General features: G+C 53.2%; 1 protein-coding gene across 1 annotated transcript in view; it reads left to right on the forward strand.

Annotated features, from left to right (window-relative positions):
• The window catches only part of TNNI2 (troponin I2, fast skeletal type), a 111,995-nt gene that overhangs the window by 88,506 nt on the left and 6,424 nt on the right, over window positions 1-17,065 (forward strand).

A 17,065-nucleotide genomic window follows, 5' to 3' on the forward strand; every position in this document is an offset into this window, starting at 1 on the left:
GGATTTTGATAGGGGTTGCATTCAATCTGCAGATCATGTTTTGCAGTGTTGTCATTTTCACCATATTCTGTTTTCTGATCCATGAACGTTGGATGCCTTTGTATTTAAGGTCCTCTTCTATACCTTCTTTCAGTGCTGTTTTGGAGTCTTCAGGGTGTCAGTCTTGCACATTTTTTGTTCCGTTCATTCTTTTTTCTTAAAGTGTAATTATTAAATTATTTTGAGTGAGACAGAGAGAGAGAGAGAGAGAGAGAGAGAGAGAGAGAGAGAATCGCATGCAGGCTCGATACTTTTAGCATGGAGCCCGAATGGAGGATCCAACTCACAACTTGAGCGTCCCAAGTTGAGCGAAAATCAAGAGCGGGACGCTAGACTGACTGAGGCCCCCAGGTGCCCCTTGAAGTATATTCTTAAGTATTTGTTCTTTTTGAGGACATTGTTTTCTGAATTTCAATGATGATTCTTCATTGCTCGTGTCTAGAAATACAGCTGATTGTTGTATATTGCGGATGGATCTGGCAACCTACTGAGTTGATTTATTATTGTGGTTTGTGTGTGTGTGTGTGTGTGTGTGTGTGTGTGTACGCGCGCACGCGCGCACACACGCATGTGCGTGCCTGTCTTTGGTTCTTTTGTTTGTGCAAGATTATGTGTTCTGTGAAGAGACATACTTTTCCTTCTTCGTTTCCCACATGGATGCCTTTTACTTCCTTGTCTTGCCTCATCGCCCTGGGTAGAGCTTGCGTGCGATGTTGAGTAGATGTGGTGAATGTGGACATCCTTTCCTGTCCCTGACCTTCAAAGGAAATCCCAGGCTTTCAGTGGGACGTGTGGTGGCAGCTGTGGCTGTTTGGTAGATGCTTTGATCGGGTCGAGGACATCGCCTTCTGTTCCTTCCTGTGTGGAACCAACGGTGTGATGTCTGTGAGCCCAGAGATGGAAAGAGTGCTCGTCAGTCTGTGCCGAGACACACTGCCTCTGGCCTCTGAAAATGACACCATTTCTCCTTTTGTCATCCGGAACACCTGAGGAACACAGCCCATTTTGAAGTCACTGCCCTCTCTCTAGGCTTGGCTCCTGCTCTGCGGCTTGGATGGGCGCAGACACCACTCATGGGATGCCTTGCGAAGCAGATCATGGCATGGGGAAGGAGCAGCCTCCACGATTCCAACAAAGTCTGAATCCCATGGAGGCTCAGCCGTCTGGGCTCCCTTCAGCCTGATAAGAACGACTCTTTTAGATTCAGTCGTCTCTTCCTTACTTATTGACTCATTCCTCCATGCGTGTCGTGAGTCGTTCCTGATTGAATTCCACAAACGTATGTGCAGTGAGCAGTGAGCCCACAGTGGAGTGACAGCAGTGAAGATCTGGGGAGCAGTGGTCCCTTAAGAAGTGAGATGAGGGACACACGGTGTGTTTTGCAAGTGAGACCGCGGATGGAAGGAAACCGCCACAGGAAGACCAAGACTTATGGGGGGAGAGTTTATTTACCACTTATGGGGGTGGTGCACCAAGACCCATTGGATCTTCACACACCTGTGTTAGTGAGGCAGCTTCCGGGAGACATTGCGATGCCAATGCCATCAAGCTCCTAGCAAGCAGAGGAGAGCAAGGATGTGGTGCTTTGACACAGAGAATGATGAGAGAGGGGGATCTGGGCCACGTCCTGGCGCTGTGGGCCTTTTGCAGGTAGTGTGGCTCAGGCATGAAGGCACGGCAGTAGGAGAGGCCAAAGGGCCTGCAGGATGGGATCGCCTTTGTAGGGAATGTGTATGGGAGTAGTCCATTGCTTTGCCACGAGGGCTGGGGGCAAAGTGTAAGCCAAGACACTGGAGGGATCCGGCAAGCGGAGAGGAAGTGTTTGGGGGGCGGGCTTTGTGTGTTTTTTTTGGGGGGGTGTAACCAGGATGTACCTATAGTCACTTGAGGGGAAGCACAGGTCTTTCGGAGTTCCCTGAGGCCATAAGCCAGAGCCTCAGACCTTGCACTGGCAGCAAACGGGGACACAGCAGCTGGATTGGCTGCAGGAGGACCCACAGCCGGAAGAGCAGCAGCAGGGCTTGCCGCAGCAGGACTGGCAGCAGCAGGGCTTGCAGCAGCAGGACTGGCAGCAGCAGGGCTTGCAGCAGCAGGACTGGCAGCAGCAGGGCTTGCAGCAGCTGGACTGGCAGCAGCTGGACTGGCAGCAGCAGGGCTTGCAGCAGCTGGACTGGCAGCAGCCACAGGAGCCACAGGAGCCACAGCCCCCCTTGGAGCCCCCGCAGGAGCCACAGCCCCCCTTGGAGCCCCCACAGGAGCCACAGCCCCCCTTGGAGCCCCCACAGGAGCCACAGCCCCCCTTGGAGCCCCCACACGAGCCACAGCCTCCCTTGGAGCCCCCACACGAGCCGCCGCTGGAACAGGCACAGGCTGGCACACAGCAGCACACGGGCTTGCAGCAGCACACGGGCTTGCAGCAGCACACGGGCACACAGCAGCTGGAGCCGCAGCCCCCACAGCCGGAGCCGCAGCCCCCACAGCCGGAGCCGCAGCCCCCACAGCCGGAGCCGCAGCCCCCACAGCCGGAGCCACAGCCTCCAGAACAGCCACAGCAGCCCATGTTTCTGGTGGGTTTTGGGCGGAGTCGGTCAGAGATGCAGGTGCAGAGGGGAGGTGTTCAGGTGTGGAGCCTCCTGGGCCAGGGGCCCTGTATATAGCTGCCAGGGTCAGGTGAGAGGCTGACACACTGTCACTTCCTGGTTCCTGTTTGTGCCACTTTGCAGCGGACAAAGGATGAGTATTTTTCAGAATTTCATCATGACCATGTGATTGTATTGACCAGAACGTCTTTGGTGGGTTTTGCCTTTTCCCCAGCGCCCGACTTGCATCACCTGACGGGCTTGTGTTTCAGAGTTTGCAGGGAGACGGAAGCAGCGCCTCGGAGCCCTGGTGGTCCCACCCTGACCCGATTCGTGACCCTCAACAGTCTTGGCATGATTCCAAAGAGCACATGACCGGTGGGCTCAGGGTGTGGAGAGTGTGGGAAGCAGAAAGCCACCGTGGTTGTGGGCAGTGGGAAGGGCCCTTCCTGTCCATCTCCGGGCAGGAGGTGCTTATGGGCATTCGGAGCAGGTGGCGCCCACGGTTCCGGGCTGGGACCCTGATGGCGGAGCCTGGGCTACTCAGGGTCCTCCTTGAATTGCCTCGTGGAAGTTCTGCTCTGACTGAAATCGCGGGGCAGGCTGGTGCTGGGAGACGCCTTGAGCCAGCTCCCGTGCTCCCGAGGTGCCCTGCCTTCCTTCTGTGGATCGGAGCCGCCCGATCGCACTGTGGGCATCAGGATCCATCCGTGCTATCAGTACGACGCCGCTCGTTTGCCTGTAGACCCCGAGGCACGAGGAGCCCAAAGTGGCCGGGTGGCCGCCTCAACTCCAGTCCAGCGGAATGGTTGTGTGTCCGTGCTGGAAGCCTTTCTCCCTCCGCAACCAAGAGCTTCAGGCCAGCGGCGCATGAGGTCCCGGCGACTGCAGGGAAGCATTTTGCTAGCGGGTCAGCAGGGAAAAGAGTGAGGAGGATGTGGTAGGAATCACCAGCCGTGCGTCTTTCAGGTCCTTGACGCCGATGCTCTCCGTAGAGTCCCTCAGGAGTGTAGCGCGACCCACCGTTCCTAGCCTGTCCCCTTGGGGTCTGGTGGCTCGCCCTGGCCTCGCCTGCCATTACAGCCCTCAACGCGTGGACCAGGGAGCCACGCGTGAGAACAATGGTTTCTGCCCCGGAAGATTTGGATCGCTTGCGGGTTTGATATCAATATTCCATTTGCTCGCGTGACAGTTTACAACACTTGGCTGTACATCGTTCCAAGGGCGACTTACACATATGTAGCATAAACGTGTCTTGTGGAGGCTGCTAGCCCCCTCTTCGGAAAGATAAAATCAAAAGAATACGACCAAGCTAAGACTCCCTGCCAAAGGGACGCAGGGCTCAAGTCTGAGCAACTCGAAGAGAAATGCCCTGCAGGCTCTTAGGCTGAACGATCTATGCCACCGCCTTTATTAGTTTGACAAATTCCCTTCAAATTTTCAACCACGCGTGCAAAGTCGATAGCTTTGGTTTCTCTTTTGCGTGTCTACGTCTCGGTCGGGCGTGTTCCTTTCCTTCCCCACCCCCTCCCGCCACCCCCCTCCCCCCCCCAGGCATTTTTCTGTCCTTCCGGCTTGGGAAGTTTCCATTGACCTGCCTGAGCTCACGGAGTGTGTGCACACCGTGCCCGGTCAGCTGATGGGTCCATCAAAGCCTTTCTTCGCCTTTGTCACCGTGCCTTTGATCTCTAGCCCTTTCTGGGAATCTTTGGTAGGATTTCCTGTCGCTGCTTCCATCACCCATTTCCTCTCGGAGGTGTCCTGAGAGGCTCAGCGTGTCAATCATATTTATTTTAACTTCCTGGTCTGATCATTTCAAAGTCCCTGGCGTGCCTGGGTCTGGCTGTGATGCTCGCTCTGTGTCTTCCAGCTGAGCTCTCTGTCTTTTAGTATGCCTTGTACTTTGATGTCGAAAGCCGGGCGTGATGCACCGGGGAAGAGGAATGGTGGTCCATAGGCCTGGAGGGGTGTGTTAATAAGGGGTGGGGGGGAGGGGATGTTCTTCGTCTTTTAGTGACCTGGCCTGCAACCTTTACTAGGCGGCCTCAGTCCGTCCCCACCACGCCCCCGCCGCCAGCCGGGCCGCCCCCCTGCCGCCAGGTGGTCATGAATCAGCCTGGGACTGGAGCTGAGTATTTCGTCCCCTCCAGGTCACTGGGCTCTGATAAAACCCCAGCAACGTTGGGCTTGGTCAAATCACCTATCCTGAGGGCAGACCTCACGAAGGTGGGGACGTGCTCTGGCATAATTCTACATGTCTCCTTCCATGCTCCCTCTGGCCCAAAGCGTGAGGGGAGTTTTGGAGTGTGTCCCCCCTGGAGATGTTAGCTCTCGGGCATGTCTGCACTGAGGTTGGCTTACCCTCTGTTTCTGTAAGTTGTGATTCTCTGTCTCTCCAACACAGGGCGGGGCGTGGTGGGGGGGCATGCAGCAGGATGCCCTGTGGCCTCGGTTCTTTGGTGGATCTGACAAGGGCTGCTGGTCTTTTCGGTTGAGCCTTTTCTTGGTGGGTGGAGGGGCGTGGCCACCTCCAAGCTCCTCCCATGCTCTGCAGGCATGGTTTCCCTCCTGAAGACGCTTTCACATCCTATCCCAATGGAACCCTCTTCTAGCATGTCCATGTCCATGGACCAAAGAAATACAGCCGTAGAATATACTCAATGTCAGCTTCTGGGAAATACTTTGGTGCCGTCTTGAATATTCCTTAGGGTGGTTCATGACGTTTGCCTTGAAATGGGAATCTGCAGTCCATGACTAAAAGGCGCACCTTCGATGGAAATCCCAAGGTGGTTTGGGAAGATTCTTAACCGTGGACGAGTTTCTTCGCCATAGAAGAGGATGCCAAAAGAACGTCACGTAACATGAATTTGAGAATGGAGACCTACTCCGTATGTGATAAAATTCAGCCTTTGACGTGTGCAATCGAGTGGTGTTTGGTCGATTTGCAAAGTGATACAAGCATCACTTCTGACTCGTTCCAGAACATGTTCATGGGCCCCCAAACACAACTCCATAACGTGAGCACGTGGTATCCATTCGTCCCTTCCCACCCAGCCCCCAGAACATACTGATCTATAATGATTCTTCATTGCTAGTGTAGATGGCTTTGTGGACACTGTCATAGAAATGGGGTCGTATAGTATGTGGCCTTTTGTGTGTGTCTCCTTTCACTTAGCATACCGTTTTCAACGTTTTTGTTTGTTTCTTTGTTTGATTAGCATGTATCAGAGCTTTATACCTTTCGAAAACGAGCTAAGCAAGATCCCATCCCATGGATAGACCAGTTTGTTTACCCACGCATCAGTTGACGGACATTTGGTTATTTCCCCGTGGCGGCCTTTGTGAAGAATGCTACTACGCAACTTAGCACACGAATGTTTGCATGATGTACGTTTTCTCTTCTCTTGGGGATATATCTAGCAGTGCAATTTCTGAGTCGCATGGAATCTCTACTTAACACGTGGGGAGCTGTCAACCTCTTTTGCAAAGCAGTTGCCTCAATTTGAGTCCCATCGGCAACGCGCGGGGCTCTGGTTTCTCCACACCTTCCCCAGCACGTCTTATTGTCTGTCTTTTGGAGCCTAGCCATGCTAGGCACTGGGATCTCCTTGTGGTTCTGATCTGCATTTCCCTGATTCCTAATAACGTTGAGCATCTTCTCATTGGCTTATTCGCCAACCGTGTACCTTCTTGGACCAATGTCTATCCAGATCCATTGCTCAATTGTTTTTTCTTGGGGGGGGGGCGGGTTCATTCTTATTCATTGATTGGTTGCTTGATTGCCTGGTTGATTTCGAGGAGTAAGAGTTTTGCATATGTAACAATGTTACATTTTGATGGCACCCAATCTGCCTGAGGTTTTCTTCCTGTGCTTTTTCTGTCGTATCTCAGAGCCATTGCCGAGAGAAGGTCTCAAAGACGTAACCCAGGATTTCTCCTGAGAGTTTTATAGTGCATCGTTTGAACTTTTACGCTAAAATGCTTGATCCAGATAGAAGGATTTTTGTTGTTGTTGTTGTTGTTGTTGTTGTTGTTGTGGATGTTGTCTTCTTATATGATGGGATGTAAAGGTGCAACTTCATCCTTTTGAAAGTGGATTTCTAGGTGTGTCAGCACTAGTTATGGAAAAGACTCTTGCATTGATTGTTTTGGAACTCTGGGTGAAACTCAGTGGAACATAACTTCAAGGGCTCATCTTCATACTGTCCATTCTATTGCACTGATGTGTGAGTCTATCCTTCTGGCAGCACCACACTGCTTCCATTGCTGTAGCCGTGCAGCACCCATTGCCATTGGGATGTGTGAGTCCCCCACCGTTGAGTTTCTTTGGCAAGATTGTTTTGGTTACCCGACATCCCTTTCATTCATTGCCGCATTCATCGTCATAGGAGAGTTAGGGTCAGATGGTCAATTTCTGCAAAAAGCAACATTGGATTTTGATAGGGGTTGCATTCAATCTGCAGATCATGTTTTGCAGTGTTGTCATTTTCACCATATTCTGTTTTCTGATCCATGAACGTTGGATGCCTTTGTATTTAAGGTCCTCTTCTATACCTTCTTTCAGTGCTGTTTTGGAGTCTTCAGGGTGTCAGTCTTGCACATTTTTTGTTCCGTTCATTCTTTTTTCTTAAAGTGTAATTATTAAATTATTTTGAGTGAGACAGAGAGAGAGAGAGAGAGAGAGAGAGAGAGAGAGAGATAGAGAGAATCGCATGCAGGCTCGATACTTTTAGCATGGAGCCCGAATGGAGGATCCAACTCACAACTTGAGCGTCCCAAGTTGAGCGAAAATCAAGAGCGGGACGCTAGACTGACTGAGGCCCCCAGGTGCCCCTTGAAGTATATTCTTAAGTATTTGTTCTTTTTGAGGACATTGTTTTCTGAATTTCAATGATGATTCTTCATTGCTCGTGTCTAGAAATACAGCTGATTGTTGTATATTGCGGATGGATCTGGCAACCTACTGAGTTGATTTATTATTGTGGTTTGTGTGTGTGTGTGTGTGTGTGTGTGTGTGTGTGTGCGCGCGTGCGCATGCACGCATGTGCGTGCATGTCTTTGGTTCTTTTGTTTGTGCAAGATTATGTGTTCTGTGAAGAGACATACTTTTCCTTCTTCGTTTCCCACATGGATGCCTTTTACTTCCTTGTCTTGCCTCATCGCCCTGGGTAGAGCTTGCGTGCGATGTTGAGTAGATGTGGTGAATGTGGACATCCTTTCCTGTCCCTGACCTTCAAAGGAAATCCCAGGCTTTCAGTGGGACGTGTGGTGGCAGCTGTGGCTGTTTGGTAGATGCTTTGATCGGGTCGAGGACATCGCCTTCTGTTCCTTCCTGTGTGGAACCAACGGTGTGATGTCTGTGAGCCCAGAGATGGAAAGAGTGCTCGTCAGTCTGTGCCGAGACACACTGCCTCTGGCCTCTGAAAACGACACCATTTCTCCTTTTGTCATCCGGAACACCTGAGGAACACAGCCCATTTTGAAGTCACTGCCCTCTCTCTAGGCTTGGCTCCTGCTCTGCGGCCTGGATGGGCGCAGACACCACTCATGGGATGCCTTGCGAAGCAGATCATGGCATGGGGAAGGAGCAGCCTCCACGATTCCAACAAAGTCTGAATCCCATGGAGGCTCAGCCGTCTGGGCTCCCTTCAGCCTGATAAGAACGACTCTTTTAGATTCAGTCGTCTCTTCCTTACTTATTGACTCATTCCTCCATGCGTGTCGTGAGTCGTTCCTGATTGAATTCCACAAACGTATGTGCAGTGAGCAGTGAGCCCACAGTGGAGTGACAGCAGTGAAGATCTGGGGAGCAGTGGTCCCTTAAGAAGTGAGATGAGGGACACACGGTGTGTTTTGCAAGTGAGACCGCGGATGGAAGGAAACCGCCACAGGAAGACCAAGACTTATGGGGGGAGAGTTTATTTACCACTTATGGGGGTGGTGCACCAAGACCCATTGGATCTTCACACACCTGTGTTAGTGAGGCAGCTTCCGGGAGACATTGCGATGCCAATGCCATCAAGCTCCTAGCAAGCAGAGGAGAGCAAGGATGTGGTGCTTTGACACAGAGAATGATGAGAGAGGGGGATCTGGGCCACGTCCTGGCGCTGTGGGCCTTTTGCAGGTAGTGTGGCTCAGGCATGAAGGCACGGCAGTAGGAGAGGCCAAAGGGCCTGCAGGATGGGATCGCCTTTGTAGGGAATGTGTATGGGAGTAGTCCATTGCTTTGCCACGAGGGCTGGGGGCAAAGTGTAAGCCAAGACACTGGAGGGATCCGGCAAGCGGAGAGGAAGTGTTTGGGGGGCGGGCTTTGTGTGTTTTTTTTGGGGGGGTGTAACCAGGATGTACCTATAGTCACTTGAGGGGAAGCACAGGTCTTTCGGAGTTCCCTGAGGCCATAAGCCAGAGCCTCAGACCTTGCACTGGCAGCAAACGGGGACACAGCAGCTGGATTGGCTGCAGGAGGACCCACAGCCGGAAGAGCAGCAGCAGGGCTTGCCGCAGCAGGACTGGCAGCAGCAGGGCTTGCAGCAGCAGGACTGGCAGCAGCAGGGCTTGCAGCAGCTGGACTGGCAGCAGCAGGGCTTGCAGCAGCTGGACTGGCAGCAGCTGGACTGGCAGCAGCAGGGCTTGCAGCAGCTGGACTGGCAGCAGCCACAGGAGCCACAGGAGCCACAGCCCCCCTTGGAGCCCCCGCAGGAGCCACAGCCCCCCTTGGAGCCCCCACAGGAGCCACAGCCCCCCTTGGAGCCCCCACAGGAGCCACAGCCTCCCTTGGAGCCCCCACACGAGCCGCCGCTGGAACAGGCACAGGCTGGCACACAGCAGCACACGGGCTTGCAGCAGCACACGGGCTTGCAGCAGCACACGGGCACACAGCAGCTGGAGCCGCAGCCCCCACAGCCGGAGCCGCAGCCCCCACAGCCGGAGCCGCAGCCCCCACAGCCGGAGCCGCAGCCCCCACAGCCGGAGCCACAGCCTCCAGAACAGCCACAGCAGCCCATGTTTCTGGTGGGTTTTGGGCGGAGTCGGTCAGAGATGCAGGTGCAGAGGGGAGGTGTTCAGGTGTGGAGCCTCCTGGGCCAGGGGCCCTGTATATAGCTGCCAGGGTCAGGTGAGAGGCTGACACACTGTCACTTCCTGGTTCCTGTTTGTGCCACTTTGCAGCGGACAAAGGATGAGTATTTTTCAGAATTTCATCATGACCATGTGATTGTATTGACCAGAACGTCTTTGGTGGGTTTTGCCTTTTCCCCAGCGCCCGACTTGCATCACCTGACGGGCTTGTGTTTCAGAGTTTGCAGGGAGACGGAAGCAGCGCCTCGGAGCCCTGGTGGTCCCACCCTGACCCGATTCGTGACCCTCAACAGTCTTGGCATGATTCCAAAGAGCACATGACCGGTGGGCTCAGGGTGTGGAGAGTGTGGGAAGCAGAAAGCCACCGTGGTTGTGGGCAGTGGGAAGGGCCCTTCCTGTCCATCTCCGGGCAGGAGGTGCTTATGGGCATTCGGAGCAGGTGGCGCCCACGGTTCCGGGCTGGGACCCTGATGGCGGAGCCTGGGCTACTCAGGGTCCTCCTTGAATTGCCTCGTGGGAGTTCTGCTCTGACTGAAATCGCGGGGCAGGCTGGTGCTGGGAGACGCCTTGAGCCAGCTCCCGTGCTCCCGAGGTGCCCTGCCTTCCTTCTGTGGATCGGAGCCGCCCGATCGCACTGTGGGCATCAGGATCCATCCGTGCTATCAGTACGACGCCGCTCGTTTGCCTGTAGACCCCGAGGCACGAGGAGCCCAAAGTGGCCGGGTGGCCGCCTCAACTCCAGTCCAGCGGAATGGTTGTGTGTCCGTGCTGGAAGCCTTTCTCCCTCCGCAACCAAGAGCTTCAGGCCAGCGGCGCATGAGGTCCCGGCGACTGCAGGGAAGCATTTTGCTAGCGGGTCAGCAGGGAAAAGAGTGAGGAGGATGTGGTAGGAATCACCAGCCGTGCGTCTTTCAGGTCCTTGACGCCGATGCTCTCCGTAGAGTCCCTCAGGAGTGTAGCGCGACCCACCGTTCCTAGCCTGTCCCCTTGGGGTCTGGTGGCTCGCCCTGGCCTCGCCCGCCATTACAGCCCTCAACGCGTGGACCAGGGAGCCACGCGTGAGAACAATGGTTTCTGCCCCGGAAGATTTGGATCGCTTGCGGGTTTGATATCAATATTCCATTTGCTCGCGTGACAGTTTACAACACTTGGCTGTACATCGTTCCAAGGGCGACTTACACATATGTAGCATAAACGTGTCTTGTGGAGGCTGCTAGCCCCCTCTTCGGAAAGATAAAATCAAAAGAATACGACCAAGCTAAGACTCCCTGCCAAAGGGACGCAGGGCTCAAGTCTGAGCAACTCGAAGAGAAATGCCCTGCAGGCTCTTAGGCTGAACGATCTATGCCACCGCCTTTATTAGTTTGACAAATTCCCTTCAAATTTTCAACCACGCGTGCAAAGTCGATAGCTTTGGTTTCTCTTTTGCGTGTCTACGTCTCGGTCGGGCGTGTTCCTTTCCTTCCCCACCCCCTCCCGCCACCCCCCTCCCCCCCCCCCCCCAGGCATTTTTCTGTCCTTCCGGCTTGGGAAGTTTCCATTGACCTGCCTGAGCTCACGGAGTGTGTGCACACCGTGTCCGGTCAGCTGATGGGTCCATCAAAGCCTTTCTTCGCCTTTGTCACCGTGCCTTTGATCTCTAGCCCTTTCTGGGAATCTTTGGTAGGATTTCCTGTCGCTGCTTCCATCACCCATTTCCTCTCGGAGGTGTCCTGAGAGGCTCAGCGTGTCAATCATATTTATTTTAACTTCCTGGTCTGATCATTTCAAAGTCCCTGGCGTGCCTGGGTCTGGCTGTGATGCTCGCTCTGTGTCTTCCAGCTGAGCTCTCTGTCTTTTAGTATGCCTTGTACTTTGATGTCGAAAGCCGGGCGTGATGCACCGGGGAAGAGGAATGGTGGTCCATAGGCCTGGAGGGGTGTGTTAATAAGGGGTGGGGGGGAGGGGATGTTCTTTGTCTTTTAGTGACCTGGCCTGCAACCTTTACTAGGCGGCCTCAGTCCGTCCCCACCACGCCCCCGCCGCCAGCCGGGCCGCCCCCCTGCCGCCAGGTGGTCATGAATCAGCCTGGGACTGGAGCTGAGTATTTCCTCCCCTCTAGGTCACTGGGCTCTGATAAAACCCCAGCAACGTTGGGCTTGGTCAAATCACCTATCCTGGGGGCAGACCTCACGAAGGTGGGGACGTGCTCTGGCATAATTCTACATGTCTCCTTCCATGCTCCCTCTGGCCCAAAGCGTGAGGGGAGTTTTGGAGTGTGTCCCCCCTGGAGATGTTAGCTCTCGGGCATGTCTGCACTGAGGTTGGCTTACCCTCTGTTTCTGTAAGTTGTGATTCTCTGTCTCTCCAACACAGGGCGGGGCGTGGTGGGGGGGCATGCAGCAGGATGCCCTGTGGCCTCGGTTCTTTGGTGGATCTGACAAGGGCTGCTGGTCTTTTCGGTTGAGCCTTTTCTTGGTGGGTGGAGGGGCGTGGCCACCTCCAAGCTCCTCCCATGCTCTGCAGGCATGGTTTCCCTCCTGAAGACGCTTTCACATCCTATCCCAATGGAACCCTCTTCTAGCATGTCCATGTCCATGGACCAAAGAAATACAGCCGTAGAATATACTCAATGTCAGCTTCTGGGAAATACTTTGGTGCCGTCTTGAATATTCCTTAGGGTGGTTCATGACGTTTGCCTTGAAATGGGAATCTGCAGTCCATGACTAAAAGGCGCACCTTCGATGGAAATCCCAAGGTGGTTTGGGAAGATTCTTAACCGTGGACGAGTTTCTTCGCCATAGAAGAGGATGCCAAAAGAACGTCACGTAACATGAATTTGAGAATGGAGACCTACTCCGTATGTGATAAAATTCAGCCTTTGACGTGTGCAATCGAGTGGTGTTTGGTCGATTTGCAAAGTGATACAAGCATCACTTCTGACTCGTTCCAGAACATGTTCATGGGCCCCCAAACACAACTCCATAACGTGAGCACGTGGTATCCATTCGTCCCTTCCCACCCAGCCCCCAGAACATACTGATCTATAATGATTCTTCATTGCTAGTGTAGATGGCTTTGTGGACACTGTCATAGAAATGGGGTCGTATAGTATGTGGCCTTTTGTGTGTGTCTCCTTTCACTTAGCATACCGTTTTCAACGTTTTTGTTTGTTTCTTTGTTTGATTAGCATGTATCAGAGCTTTATACCTTTCGAAAACGAGCTAAGCAAGATCCCATCCCATGGATAGACCAGTTTGTTTACCCACGCATCAGTTGACGGACATTTGGTTATTTCCCCGTGGCGGCCTTTGTGAAGAATGCTACTACGCAACTTAGCACACGAATGTTTGCATGATGTACGTTTTCTCTTCTCTTGGGGATATATCTAGCAGTGCAATTTCTGAGTCGCATGGAATCTCTACTTAACACGTGGGGAGCTGTCAACCTCTTTTGCAAAGCAGTTGCCTCAATTTGAGTCCCATCGGCAACGCGCGGGGCTCTGGTTTCTCCACACCTTCCCCAGCACGTCTTATTGTCTGTCTTTTGGAGCCTAGCCATGCTAGGCACTGGGATCTCCTTGTGGTTCTGATCTGCATTTCCCTGATTCCTAATAACGTTGAGCATCTTCTCATTGGCTTATTCGCCAACCGTGTACCTTCTTGGACCAATGTCTATCCAGATCCATTGCTCAATTGTTTTTTCTTGGGGGGGGGGCGGGTTCATTCTTATTCATTGATTGGTTGCTTGATTGCCTGGTTGATTTCGAGGAGTAAGAGTTTTGCATATGTAACAATGTTACATTTTGATGGCACCCAATCTGCCTGAGGTTTTCTTCCTGTGCTTTTTCTGTCGTATCTCAGAGCCATTGCCGAGAGAAGGTCTCAAAGACGTAACCCAGGATTTCTCCTGAGAGTTTTATAGTGCATCGTTTGAACTTTTACGCTAAAATGCTTGATCCAGATAGAAGGATTTTTGTTGTTGTTGTTGTTGTTGTTGTTGTTGTTGTGGATGTTGTCTTCTTATATGATGGGATGTAAAGGTGCAACTTCATCCTTTTGAAAGTGGATTTCTAGGTGTGTCAGCACTAGTTATGGAAAAGACTCTTGCATTGATTGTTTTGGAACTCTGGGTGAAACTCAGTGGAACATAACTTCAAGGGCTCATCTTCATACTGTCCATTCTATTGCACTGATGTGTGAGACTATCCTTCTGGCAGCACCACACTGCTTCCATTGCTGTAGCCGTGCAGCACCCATTGCCATTGGGATGTGTGAGTCCCCCACCGTTGAGTTTCTTTGGCAAGATTGTTTTGGTTACCCGACATCCCTTTCATTCATTGCCGCATTCATCGTCATAGGAGAGTTAGGGTCAGATGGTCAATTTCTGCAAAAAGCAACATTGGATTTTGATAGGGGTTGCATTCAATCTGCAGATCATGTTTTGCAGTGTTGTCATTTTCACCATATTCTGTTTTCTGATCCATGAACGTTGGATGCCTTTGTATTTAAGGTACTCTTCTATACCTTCTTTCAGTGCTGTTTTGGAGTCTTCAGGGTGTCAGTCTTGCACATTTTTTGTTCCGTTCATTCTTTTTTCTTAAAGTGTAATTATTAAATTATTTTGAGTGAGACAGAGAGAGAGAGAGAGAGAGAGAGAGAGAGAGAGAGAGAGAGAATCGCATGCAGGCTCGATACTTTTAGCATGGAGCCCGAATGGAGGATCCAACTCACAACTTGAGCGTCCCAAGTTGAGCGAAAATCAAGAGCGGGACGCTAGACTGACTGAGGCCCCCAGGTGCCCCTTGAAGTATATTCTTAAGTATTTGTTCTTTTTGAGGACATTGTTTTCTGAATTTCAATGATGATTCTTCATTGCTCGTGTCTAGAAATACAGCTGATTGTTGTATATTGCGGATGGATCTGGCAACCTACTGAGTTGATTTATTATTGTGGTTTGTGTGTGTGTGTGTGTGTGTGTGTGTGTGTGTACGCGCGCACGCGCGCACACACGCATGTGCGTGCCTGTCTTTGGTTCTTTTGTTTGTGCAAGATTATGTGTTCTGTGAAGAGACATACTTTTCCTTCTTCGTTTCCCACATGGATGCCTTTTACTTCCTTGTCTTGCCTCATCGCCCTGGGTAGAGCTTGCGTGCGATGTTGAGTAGATGTGGTGAATGTGGACATCCTTTCCTGTCCCTGACCTTCAAAGGAAATCCCAGGCTTTCAGTGGGACGTGTGGTGGCAGCTGTGGCTGTTTGGTAGATGCTTTGATCGGGTCGAGGACATCGCCTTCTGTTCCTTCCTGTGTGGAACCAACGGTGTGATGTCTGTGAGCCCAGAGATGGAAAGAGTGCTCGTCAGTCTGTGCCGAGACACACTGCCTCTGGCCTCTGAAAATGACACCATTTCTCCTTTTGTCATCCGGAACACCTGAGGAACACAGCCCATTTTGAAGTCACTGCCCTCTCTCTAGGCTTGGCTCCTGCTCTGCGGCTTGGATGGGCGCAGACACCACTCATGGGATGCCTTGCGAAGCAGATCATGGCATGGGGAAGGAGCAGCCTCCACGATTCCAACAAAGTCTGAATCCCATGGAGGCTCAGCCGTCTGGGCTCCCTTCAGCCTGATAAGAACGACTCTTTTAGATTCAGTCGTCTCTTCCTTACTTATTGACTCATTCCTCCATGCGTGTCGTGAGTCGTTCCTGATTGAATTCCACAAACGTATGTGCAGTGAGCAGTGAGCCCACAGTGGAGTGACAGCAGTGAAGATCTGGGGAGCAGTGGTCCCTTAAGAAGTGAGATGAGGGACACACGGTGTGTTTTGCAAGTGAGACCGCGGATGGAAGGAAACCGCCACAGGAAGACCAAGACTTATGGGGGGAGAGTTTATTTACCACTTATGGGGGTGGTGCACCAAGACCCATTGGATCTTCACACACCTGTGTTAGTGAGGCAGCTTCCGGGAGACATTGCGATGCCAATGCCATCAAGCTCCTAGCAAGCAGAGGAGAGCAAGGATGTGGTGCTTTGACACAGAGAATGATGAGAGAGGGGGATCTGGGCCACGTCCTGGCGCTGTGGGCCTTTTGCAGGTAGTGTGGCTCAGGCATGAAGGCACGGCAGTAGGAGAGGCCAAAGGGCCTGCAGGATGGGATCGCCTTTGTAGGGAATGTGTATGGGAGTAGTCCATTGCTTTGCCACGAGGGCTGGGGGCAAAGTGTAAGCCAAGACACTGGAGGGATCCGGCAAGCGGAGAGGAAGTGTTTGGGGGGCGGGCTTTGTGTGTTTTTTTTGGGGGGGTGTAACCAGGATGTACCTATAGTCACTTGAGGGGAAGCACAGGTCTTTCGGAGTTCCCTGAGGCCATAAGCCAGAGCCTCAGACCTTGCACTGGCAGCAAACGGGGACACAGCAGCTGGATTGGCTGCAGGAGGACCCACAGCCGGAAGAGCAGCAGCAGGGCTTGCCGCAGCAGGACTGGCAGCAGCAGGGCTTGCAGCAGCAGGACTGGCAGCAGCAGGGCTTGCAGCAGCAGGACTGGCAGCAGCAGGGCTTGCAGCAGCTGGACTGGCAGCAGCTGGACTGGCAGCAGCAGGGCTTGCAGCAGCTGGACTGGCAGCAGCCACAGGAGCCACAGGAGCCACAGCCCCCCTTGGAGCCCCCGCAGGAGCCACAGCCCCCCTTGGAGCCCCCACAGGAGCCACAGCCCCCCTTGGAGCCCCCACAGGAGCCACAGCCCCCCTTGGAGCCCCCACAGGAGCCACAGCCTCCCTTGGAGCCCCCACACGAGCCGCCGCTGGAACAGGCACAGGCTGGCACACAGCAGCACACGGGCTTGCAGCAGCACACGGGCTTGCAGCAGCACACGGGCACACAGCAGCTGGAGCCGCAGCCCCCACAGCCGGAGCCGCAGCCCCCACAGCCGGAGCCGCAGCCCCCACAGCCGGAGCCGCAGCCCCCACAGCCGGAGCCACAGCCTCCAGAACAGCCACAGCAGCCCATGTTTCTGGTGGGTTTTGGGCGGAGTCGGTCAGAGATGCAGGTGCAGAGGGGAGGTGTTCAGGTGTGGAGCCTCCTGGGCCAGGGGCCCTGTATATAGCTGCCAGGGTCAGGTGAGAGGCTGACACACTGTCACTTCCTGGTTCCTGTTTGTGCCACTTTGCAACGGACAAAGGATGAGTATTTTTCAGAATTTCATCATGACCATGTGATTGTATTGACCAGAACGTCTTTGGTGGGTTTTGCCTTTTCCCCAGCGCCCGACTTGCATCACCTGACGGGCTTGTGTTTCAGAGTTTGCAGGGAGACGGAAGCAGTGCCTCGGAGCCCTGGTGGTCCCACCCTGACCCGATTCGTGACCCTCAACAGTCTTGGCATGATTCCAAAG

This window comes from Panthera onca, chromosome D1, assembly GCF_046562875.1.
Source record: "Panthera onca isolate mPanOnc1 chromosome D1, mPanOnc1 haplotype 2, whole genome shotgun sequence".
Lineage (NCBI taxonomy): Eukaryota > Metazoa > Chordata > Mammalia > Carnivora > Felidae > Panthera > Panthera onca.